An 11724-nucleotide genomic window follows, 5' to 3' on the forward strand; every position below is an offset into this window, starting at 1 on the left:
CAAAACAAGAGGAAGGAAAACAAGAAAAACAAAAAACAAAAATAGCTAGTTCCAGGTCTGTCTGTTGATCTTATGCATGTCTTCCAATCAAGTCTGATGAGGTGCCAAGCCCTGTCCCCAAGTCAGAAGTCTATTTTCAGGACTCCTCGGGGACTTGATTACTTTGCTCCCCTTGCTGCCCTGTTGCACTCCCTTTGAATTTCAGCCCACTGTGCATGGGGCAGACCAGGTACACTTTCACACAATGGCATCGACTCTTAATAGTGATCTAACTCCCCTTCACCTCCTATCCCTATGAGCTATCAAAACGTGCCCCACCCACCCATTTTTAGTGTTGAAAACTTTTTCTTAGTTTTTTATATAGGTGTCCCGGTAGCATAGTGGGTTCGGAATTGGGCTACCAACCACAAGGTCAGCAATTTGAACTCACCAGTACTGTATAACATTTTGGAAAAGTTAGCTAAATAGGACATCTTTAACCTCCATTTCATTGGGACTAACCGCACTAATTTTTAAAAGAAATTATTTTTATAGTTCTTCATATTTATCCATGTGAAATGTAATTACTTAATAGGGTCCTTCTAATCACTTTATTGTTGGTTGCTCTCAGGTTGGTTCCAACTTCTAGCTACCCTATGCACAACCGAACAAAACACTGCACTACCCAGTTCCCTTCTCACAATTGTTATGCTTGAGCACATTGTTGCAGCCACCATGTCATTCGATGACCTTAAGGGTTTTCTTCTTTTTTGCTGACCTTCTACTTTACCAGGCATAATAACCTTTTCCAGCAACTGGTCTCTTTTCCAGGGACTGGCCCAGAGTATGTGTGACACAGTCTCACCAAACAGATACAAGCATTCTGGTTGTACTTCTTTCAGGACAGACTTATTTGATCTTTTGGCAGTCCACAATATATTCAATATTATTTTACTTTCCAGCACCATAATTCAAATGCTTAATTTGTCTTCAGTATTCCTTAGTCTTCAACTTTCAATACGAGGATTGGAAATATGTGGGAAACAGAAGGATTTCTCCCAACTTGTCTCCCCAAAATATATGCCAGACTTAGCTGCTTGAGAATGACTATACACTTGGAGGTCATCAGGAGTAGATCAGGGGTCATTCTCCCTAAGAGCTCTCAGCCATCTAGACCAAGCAGACACCACTGTTTATCCCACAACAAGTAGGGCCCACTCCCTGCTGATAAGGATAGTAGTTGTCTGTTTCCCTGTAGGAGACCCCAGAGAGGTCAAACCCGCCCAAGGAAGACCAAGGCTAGGCTCCCATCATGAATCTAGGGTCCGCCCATCTTGTCAATGTATACCCCTAGACCTTCCCATTCCTATGGGCACACCCCTAGCTCATCCCCTTCCTGTCACCCTTATGCCTGTCATACATCCCCTTCCTACAATGTGTATGCCTACTGTACTGCCCCTTCCTGTGATGTGCAGTTACCTGTAATCATGCCCCCCTAAGGAGATATAACCGTTGGTTAGCAATAAAGTTGAGGCTCTCTCCTGCTCTCACAACTGAGCTCTCCCCACGAGGACCACCAAGCGGGGCTGAGGTGCGCATACTACCATGAATTGTGTCTGACTCCATTAATTCAATCTGTCCTCTCTCTCATGCTCTCTATGGCTTTACTATAATCTCTACTTATAATTGCTGTACAGTTGCGCCTACCGGACCTGTGATGATTTGTTGGGGACCCTCCTCACCCCACAAAAATATGCCTTGGGTCAGGCACACTTTAGTGTCACTCAGTGACAACTTGTGCTTGTTCTTCAACACTTTAAAGAGACTAAAAGAGGTTGTGTGCAGCAGATTTAACTAATGCAATACGTCATTTGATTAATTGCTACTTCATGAGTATTGACTGGATTCAAACAAAATAAAATCCTCGACAACTTTAATTTTTTCTCCATTTGTCATAATATTACCTATTGGTCCAGTTGTGGGGATTTTTGTTTTCTTTACACCGAGTAGTAATCCATGCTAAAGGCGGCAATCCTTTCTTATTTTTATCACTTGTTTTTTTTAATGATTTTACTGGGGCCTGTACAATTCTTTTAAAAAAATCATTTTATTCGGGGCTCATACAGCTCTTATCACAATCCATACATCAATTGTGTAAAGCACATTTGTACATTGATCGCCCACAGTCCTTGATTTTCATCAAGTACTGCAAGTCTTCCTTGTTTTCAGTAGGCAAGTTTTGCTATCTGCGTATCACAGGCTGTTAATGAGACTTCCTCTAAGTTTGGTGTCGATTCTTCACATAGTCCAGTTCCTCTGGTGATTTGCTCAGCATACAGATTAAGGATGCACACCTGATGCATACTTTTCCTGATTTTAAACCCTGCAGTATTCATACTTTGTTGTGTTTGAATGACTGCTCCTTGGTCCATGCACAGGTTTTGCAGGAGGACAATGAAGTGTTCTGGAATTCCCATTGTTTGCAATGTTATCCATAGTTTGTTATAATCTACACAGCTGAATTCTGGAGCACAGTTTATAAAACACAAACATCTTCCTGATATTCTCTGCTTTCAGGCAAGGTCCACCTGACATCAGCAATGATACCCCTTGTGTCACCTCCTCTTCTGAATCTGGCTTGACTTTCTGGCAGCTTCCTGTGGATGTACTGCTGCAACTGTTGTTCAATTTGTTCAGCAAAATGTTACTTGCATGTGAATAATGATACTGTTCTTTAATGTCGACATTCTTTTGAGTCATCTTTCGTTGGAACGGGCACAAACATGGATCTCTCCCAGTCCATTGGCCAGTTATTTCTCTTCATAATAAGTGCTTCCAAGGCTTCATCAATTGGTTGAAACATTTCCAGTGGTCTTCTGCCCATTCCTGGAACCTTGATTTTGGCTATTGTTTTCAGTGCAGCTTGCACTTCCCCCTTCCATACTGTTGGTTCTTGATCATATACTACCTCTTGCATTGATTGAATGTTGACCAGGTCTTTTTGGTACAGTGACTCTGTATATTCCTTCCATCTTCTGTTGATGCTTCCTACATTATTCAGTAGTTGCCTGTCGGTTCGTTGTATTGTGGTGGCTTGTGTGTTGCTGTGATGCTGGAAGTTATGTCACTAGTATTTTAAATACTAGCAGGGTCTCCCAAGGTGAACAGGTTTCAATGGGCTTCCAGACTCAGAGCAGAATTCTAGCCACAGTTCTCCCTTTTGTGGTATGCTGTGCATTTTAGCCTCTAGACTAGTTCTTATAATCTCATTTTGAGTGGAGTTTTTAGGTTAAAAGATTAAGGCTGGATGATTTAGGTGTGATATATCTTGAGTTCCAATCAGACTTAAGTCACCACCCATTGGTTCTTTGGGGATTTGGTCTGCTCAAGGCAAAACCACACCTCCAGAAAGCCGCCACTTGAGACCGCCCCTCCGGGACTGAGCATGTGCAGCAAGAGCTCGCAGTTCCAGACATTTTGCTTCCTGCTCTCGATCTGCGCGTGGCTTGTTTCCTAGATCCTGTCCTTGGGACGGGATTTGCGGCCTTGCGTCCAACCTGACTTCCCTAGCTTCCACAGCCTTGGGGATCAGGAGATACTTCAGGAAGACACCCGAATTTCAGCTCTGGGAATAGCAGGACCTACAACCACGTGAGCCGTTTTCTTAGCGTTTTGTGAGTTCTCGAGATTGTAGAACTCGGGGATGTAAGGGATTACATTAAAGGGGGAGTGGTGGTTGGTATCAGGGTTAATAGAGTGGTATATATTAAAAACAAAGCAACGCACGGCTATTGAGTTAATTTTGACTCAAAGCAACCCTATAGAACTGACTAGAATTGCCCTGGTAGATTTCTGAGTCTGTAAATCATTTTAAAATTTTATTTTATTAAATCATTTTATTGGGGGCTCTTACAAGCTCTTAGAACAATTCATACATCAATTGTATCAAGCACATTTTTACATATGTTGCCATCATCATTTCTAAAACGTTTTCTTTATACTTGAGTCCTTGGTATCAGCTCTTTTTCCCCCCTCCCTCCCCTCCCACCCTCGTGAACACTTGAGAATTTGTAAATTTTTATTTCATTTTACACCGTCCGCTGCCTTCCTTCACCCCGTTTCTGCTGTTGGTGGTGGGGTTTATACGTCGATCATGGCGATCGGCCTCCTCTCTCCCCTCCCCCTCCCCTTATTGTTGGCCCTGAGAAGTTTGTCTGTCCTGATTTCCGTGTGTGGAGAGCTCTTATCTGTACCTGTCCATGCTCTGGTTTAGCCAGACTTGTAAGGTAGAATTGAGGTCATGGTAGTGGAGGGTGGGGGGTGGGTAGGAAGCATTAAAGAACTACAGGAATGTTGTGAGTTTCGTGGGTTCTATACTGCACTCTGGCTGGCTCGTTCCTTCCTTGTGACCCTTCTGTGAGGGGATGTGCCATTGTCTACAGAGGGGCATTGGCTCTCCACTCTGACCTTTCTGATGCCCGATACCTGATCCCGTGAACACCCCATGATCACACAGGCTGGTGTGCTTCTTCCTGCTTTTTTGGTGACATTTTTCGCTTCCCGGCTAGATGGCCGCTTGTTTATCTTCAAGCCTTTAAGACCCCAGATGCTGTATCTTGTAATAGTCTTTCTTCACCTCAGTTGCTTATGTACCCATTTTGTCTTCTGCGGCTGTATCGGGAAGGTGAGCATCACAGAATGCCAGGTGATTAGAACAAAGTGTTCTTGTGTTGAGGGAGTACTTGAGTAGAGGCTACCTGCTACCTGAATTCTTTTTTTCAAACATTGAGCATTAACTACTTTTATTGTAATAAATGTATGTGTAACAAAACCTTTGCTATTCACCAGTCTTCACACATACGATTCAGCAACATTAACTGTGTTCATCACGTTGTGCAATCATCACCCTTAACAGAACTCTGTCTCTTTTTAAATTTAATTTTTATTTTTTAAATCATTTTATTCGGGGCTCATACAACTCTTATCACAATCCATACATACATCAATTGTGTAAAGCACATTTGTACATTCGTTACACTCATCATTCTCAAAACATTTGCAGTCCACTTAAGCCCCTGGCATCAGCTCATTTTTCCCCCTCCCTCCCTGTTCCTCCCTCCCTCATGAACCCTTTATAATTTATAAATTATTATTTTTTCGTATCTTACAATGTCCGGCGTCTCCCTTCACCCACTTTTCTGTTGTCCATCCCCCAGGGAGGAGGTTATATGTAGATCCTTGTAATCAGTTCCCCCTCTCTACCCCACCTTCCCTGTAACCCCACTCTCAGCACCGGTCCTGAAGGGATCATCTGTCCTGGATTCCCTGTGTTTCCAGCTCCTATCTGTACCAGTGTACATCCTCTGGTCTAGTCAGATTTGTAAGGTAGATTTGGGATCATGATAGTGGGGGAGGGTGCTACCTGAATTCTTAACCTATAAATATATGTACATAGATCCGTATCCCTATTATTATATATTATGATTACATATGTACATGCCTGTGCTTATACCTATGTTTTGCCTCCTAGTTCTTTCCTCTATTTCCTTTTACTTTACTCCTGTCCCACTATCATGTTGGACCTTCATTCTGTTCTCTGTACTTCCTCTCGGCTACACTGCACTTGATTGAACCCCACCAGGTTCTACGCCCTCCTCTCCCTCTATTTTAGATCTCTTGTTCCTTTGTCCTTGGTGAACCTGTAAATCTTTATGAGGGCAGAAGGTCTCTTCTTTCTTCTTTGGGGCAACTGGTGGTTTCCAACTTCAGACCTTGTGGTTAGCAGGCCAATTCGTAACCCACGGCACCACCTCTTTATGAACCTGGTATAACACTTTTAAATACATGACACTTTTGACCTCTACCTCATTGATGCTAATCCTCTGCCATTGTATCCATTCAGACTCAGAGCCACCCTAGGTAGGTTTCTGAGGCTTCACCTTTCTTCCAACCGGTGGTTAGTAACCCAATAATTACCGGATAGGATAGTGCACCTAGTCTTGTACTAATCTTTCTAAAAGAATTTATTTCTGCACTATGTTATGAGTGCTTTGCAGATTCATCCTTATTCTTTAAGGTGGTGTAATATTCCTTTGTGAATATATCAGTCATAGTGTGTTTTCATTGATATTAATGCCTGGAGGGGGGATATATCACTGTTGCTTAAAATTAATTTGTTATCGTTGAGAATATACACAACAAACAAACCAATTCAGTCATTTTTACATGTACAGTTTAGTCACATTGACTACATTCTTTGGATTGTACTGCCATTCTCACCTTTCTCAGAGTTACTCCTCTCAACATAAACTCAGCTACCTCCTAAGGTCGCAATCTAATCTTTCAAGTTGCTATTATCAATTTGATACCATATAGAGAATTCCTTTTTTTAGGTTTGTTTTATCTTAAAATTCATTTTCATCAACATAACACATACATATTGCTAAAGTAAAATAACACTCCAGAGGTTATGAAGAATTTGACAAGTTCCAAGTATAAACAGGCATTTGTGTTTAAAGCTCTCCCCACCTTTTTTCCAAAACCATTCTATTGGGAGCTAAGACAGACACCATATAGAGAATTCTTAAAAGCATAACACTCAAGGCTAACCTTTTTCACTCCGCAAGCTGAACTATTGCTTGTTTTCAATGTGACTTCAGGGCATAGTTTTGGTTTAAGATGATCTCAGGGCACTAGTTTCCAGGGTTCATACACCTTCCATGACTCCAGAAAGTCTAGAGTCCATGATAATGTGAAATTCTGGTCTGAATTTCCCCCCAAAGGATCAGAATTTTTGCGTGGAATCTTTGATCAAAATGATCAGTAATGATAACTGTGCTCTATCTTATGTCTGGTCTCGGGGGCAAAGGAGACAATTAAACATCTTTCTCCACCTCCCATTCCTGACTCTCTTTCCTCGTTGGTCCAGGAGAATAGAGAGCAATTGTGCCCTGGATGGCCATTTGCATCCTTGTAAGGGCCCAGGCCCTATGCCTTGAACTTAGAGGTAGGACAGATGCACTAAATAAAACAGGCTCTTGTGAAGCTATTTTTTTCTTTTCATTTTAAAGGTAAGTCAGAGAGTTGCTACAATATAATAGAAACTAGGTTTTTTGGATCTCCTATGGCTGGTGGTTCTAAGCCGTGCACGCTACCATGGAGTTCTTTAATTTTCTCCATATATGCCGGTCACTGGTTTACCTGGGAGATAACACATGGGGATGAGTTCAGTTCTAGGCATGAAAATGGGCTAAGCCATAGTCCCAGGGGTTCTGCAAGTCTGTCAGATCAGTAGTAAGCCTGGTCTTTTTCAGTGGCTTTGAGTTTTGTTACATATTTTCAACTGTATCCAGTATCCTTAATTGTGATTCATCCCACAGTCGTCTGCACCTGGACATTTCAGAGTGAGATACTATTTAGGGTTTCTGATCTCAGGATAGTGGAGGCGGAGGTTCACATGGTTCATTAGTCATTGGACTAATTGTTCCCACGAGCCTTGGATTTTCTTTACTTGTCTTTGCTTCTAACAAATAACAATTGTTGCAACTGCTTTTAAGATTGGTATTAGAGTTTAAATTTTAAAGTACTTAAGTGAAGAAGGCTGAGGATTACAATGGGAGCCTTAACTCTACTTTAAGTTGGACTCAACTTTCATTTGACTTCACTCTGACGACTAACCAGCAATGTGAAAAGTTTTGTCTTCAGGCAGAATGTGTCTGAAAGTTGACTTTGATTCACTTGAGTGGTGTGGTGATTGAATGTTGTGCTGTGAGCTTCAAGATAAGCAGTTCAAAACCACCAGCTGTTCGTTCCTTGGAAGAAAGATGGGGCTTTTTACTCCCGTTAACAGAAGTTCAGAGGGGCTCTTCTACTCTGTCCTAAAGGGTCACTATGCTTGGCACTGAGTTTCAGTTTTTGGTTTGGCCAGCCCAGGTAGGAGCAATCTTGCCTCAGGGAACTTGCCTGGATTTATCTGTAATGATTTACAGGTATGATGTCACCTGGGAGTTGGAGTGCCTTAACTGTTAAGTAGCCACGTGACTGAAGGGCCCCAGAACCAATCTTGTCCAACTTTGGAGCCTTCATATCCTAGGCATGAGGCTTTCCCACCCACCTGTCTGTCATCCTGCTTGTGACACATTTTTAAAAATCATTTTATTAGCGGTTCATACAACTCTTATCACAATCCATACATATATCAATTGTGTAAAGCACATTTGTACGTTCATTGCCCTCATTCTAAAAACATTTGCTCTCCACTTAAGCCCCTGGCATCAGGTCCTCATTTTCCCCCCTCCCTTCCTGCTCCCCCCTCCCTCATGAGCCTTTGATAATTTATAAACTATTATTTTGTCATATCTTGCCCTGTCCGATGTCTCCCTTCACCCACTTTTCTGTTGTCTGTCCCCCAGGGAGGTCACATGTAGGTCCTTGTAATCGATCCCCTGACACAATTTTTTTAACCATTTATTTTTACCCCTTATGTATCATTCCGGAGCCCTGGTGGCATAGTGGTAACAAGTTGGGCTGCGTAACTTCAGCAGTTTGAAACCACAGGAGAAAGGTGGGCTTTCAAACTCCTGTGAAGAGTTGCAGTCTCGGAAACTCACAGGGGCAAGCTCTACCCTGCCCTATAGGGTTGAAATTAGATGGCAGCTAGGTGGTTTTTTGTTTTTTTTAAGTATGTATAATTAGCTCCTGACAACCCTTTAGACACAATTGTGGCCTCATGATGACAGTCTTCCTCATGCAGATGATTTGTCTTTATCCTGTTTAAGACTTAATAAAGGGGCCTGGAAGATACATTTGAATTAGAGGTCTTTCCCTGCAGATCTTAGTAGCTACTCAACAAAGTTGGATGTAGGATGTTTTCTTTGTGGACTTTGTTATGCTAATTGTCTTTTGTGTTCCCCTGGGGTTATGGACTTAAACTCCCAGGCCCAGGGACTAGTTCTTTCAAGGGGGTTGGTGATAGCCTAGAGGCACTCTGGGTTAGGCACTAGTTAGTGTCCTGAGGCAGCTCAACGCCCCATTTGATTGCGCCTCTGGAGGAAGAGGAGATAGTTTGCTCCTGTAAAGACTTTTAAAAAATTTTTTTACTGAATCATTTTATTTGGGGCTCTTACAGCTCTTATATGTAAAAAAAGACCTTTTTAATGTAAAATTTTATTGTGAATTGGATAAATTTACAGAGCCAATCATCAGTTTTACATTCAACAGTTCATACATATTATTTCTTCCACTTCATCCAATTCCCCTGTAGTCATCCACACTTATCCCATTTCCTCCTTGTGTTTCTTGTTATCATTCCTTCTTTTCTAATTCTTCTGAACTTTGTCCTTGCCTTTGATCTTAAAGGGTTGCTGTGATCTCCAGTAAAGATTTACCATCTTGGAAACACTGAGTAGTTCTGATTTACAGGGTTGGTAAGAGTTAGAAACTGACTTGATTGTAATGATATTTTGGGGGGGTGTTAAGAAGTTTACATACCTTTGCTCCATTTGCTCTATTATATGCACAGATATACTCAGATTTTATAGCACACACATTAGGCATGTGTAGAAATACCATCTGCTAGCCCCATTATGAGTATAATTTCTTTCATGACTCATACCTGTTCATCTTGCCTTACTTTAAGCCTGTGTATCCACTTGTAGTGTTTGTTATTATTGGTAGTGCAAGACTGTGTATGTAAGAGTAGTTACCTTTTAAAATCCGTAATTATGGTCTACCACTCTTTTTGTTATCTTACACTGACCACTTATATATACTGACTTTCAGCCAAACTAACACCTATCTACTGTCTAGTTAGTGATTTCTCTCCGCTCCCTTCCAGTCCTATTTCTGGTAACCATAAAAAACCACATCTATATGAATAGATTTATATGTACAAATACATATATATATTGTGTGTAAACCTTGGTAAAGTTTTCTGAGGAACATGTGGTTTTTTGTCTTTTAAAAAATTTTTTATGAGGTCCCACCTTATTTATTTTGTCATTTGCTGTTTGTGCTTTCACTAGATAAACAATTCATTGTTGAAAACTAGGCCAGACAGTGTTGCGTAGCTTTTTATTCCCTGGGAATATTATGGTTTCAGTTTTTTCATTTAGATCCCTAATCCATTTTGAATTTGTTGTGTATGGTGTGAGTTTGTGTATGCATGTGACTTTGTATATAGTATTTCATTTCTATGCATGTGGAAATCCAATTTTCTCAGCACTGTATAATTGACTTTTCTTTTTCTGTCAAATGGAAAGTTTTTTAAAGGCAATCTCTGATCCCTGAAATTGATCTGCCTGAAGATACGCTTTGGGGCCAAGGTATAAAATAATCATTTCTACCTTCTTTACCCCAATTGTCCCTTTTCTCCTTTACAAATGAAAAATGAAACTCCATTCCATACAGAATTTGACTAATAAGTAATACCGTGTTACAAAAATGTCCAGGATCTCAAAGAAAGGGACAGTTGGGAATACGGGTGAATGGAATGGGTAACATCTTTTACAAATCAGGTGGTTTTCAGTTACTTGCTTTCAACAAGGTTGAAAGAGCACCTAATCAGAGCTGTTAGCTGATAAATCACTAAAAGTGTTTTTTTGTTGTTCTTTTTATTGTATAAGTTGGAAGGAGCACAGAGAATTGAGTGACATTGCTATACAAAACTCTATTCACTAGCACCTACTTATTTATGCGAACAAGTTTTCTCAATGCTTTATTTTCTCAAGGCTTACGTCTATAGACTTGAAAACTTTTTCTTAATAATAAATTAGTTGAAACAAAATGCATCCAACTCCACCTTTAAACGATGTATTTCCAATACAATTTAATTTTTACATTTAATACATTTATAAAAATTGGAAATATTTGCTTTGATCGTTATGAGAACACGAGTTCCGAGGTCACAGGAAACCAACAAAGCAACCTTTAAATTTCCATTTCTATACAGTTTGGTTACAGGCAAGTGTGTGGTAAGGTGAGTCACGGACTTCAAAAATGTGTTTTTTTAAATGATAAAATTTTGGAATGGATGTGGACTGCAAACATAAGTTCAAAAAAATTGCAATTATCCAAGTATAAAAGAGGAAACTGAATCAAGAAAAGTGGATATTGGCAGATATAAAAATCCCTTATGGTATTTACAGTCAATTGGCTACATTTTAAAGTGTGAGTTATGAAATATATATGATACAGCGGGAAAGAACCCTGAAGACGACACTTTAAAAGGTGCAAAGCCTCACACAATTCTTTTCAAGGGTTCACGACCTAAACTTTGAAGATGGTGAACCTAAGGGATGAAGACCTTGACCCTCACCCTCACTAAAGGAAAGCTCTACTGGCGTGCGGGACAGAGCACGCCCGAGGGCTTCCAAGGCTCGAGGATTTATTTATGCAGTCTTCGTGAAACAAACTGCCGCGTCTTTCTCCCAGGTCAGGAGACTTTCAGGTTAGCACCCCAGTGCTTAAACCACGGCGCCAACCAGAGCTCTTTCACCATCTCTAGGGGCCTTTAAAACGAAAACCTGACTCTACAGCGCATATGGATTTAGTTCCTTGGATTGTGTTAGGTATTTCAGTTCATTTTTAGCCCCCGCTTCTCTTAGATTGTAAGCTTACAGAGAGCCGGGGACTTGTTCCATCCTTGGCTCAGCGCCCGTACACAGCGGGCAATTTCCAAACATCCCGAATGAATGACTTTATCGTGAGAACTTGGTGGGTTGCGCGGCCGGGGAGAACGCGAAGGGT

The 11724-nt window shown here is 41.0% G+C and overlaps 1 protein-coding gene across 1 annotated transcript in view; it reads left to right on the top strand.

Annotated features, from left to right (window-relative positions):
- Positions 1-11724, top strand: part of AEBP2 (AE binding protein 2) — an 85158-nt gene that overhangs the window by 17039 nt on the left and 56395 nt on the right. The gene's annotated exons all lie outside the window — the stretch shown is intronic.

Source organism: Echinops telfairi, unplaced genomic scaffold, assembly GCF_000313985.2.
Source record: "Echinops telfairi isolate 266 unplaced genomic scaffold, ASM31398v2 ScPeMD7_21;HRSCAF=78, whole genome shotgun sequence".
NCBI classification, from domain to species: Eukaryota; Metazoa; Chordata; class Mammalia; order Afrosoricida; family Tenrecidae; genus Echinops; species Echinops telfairi.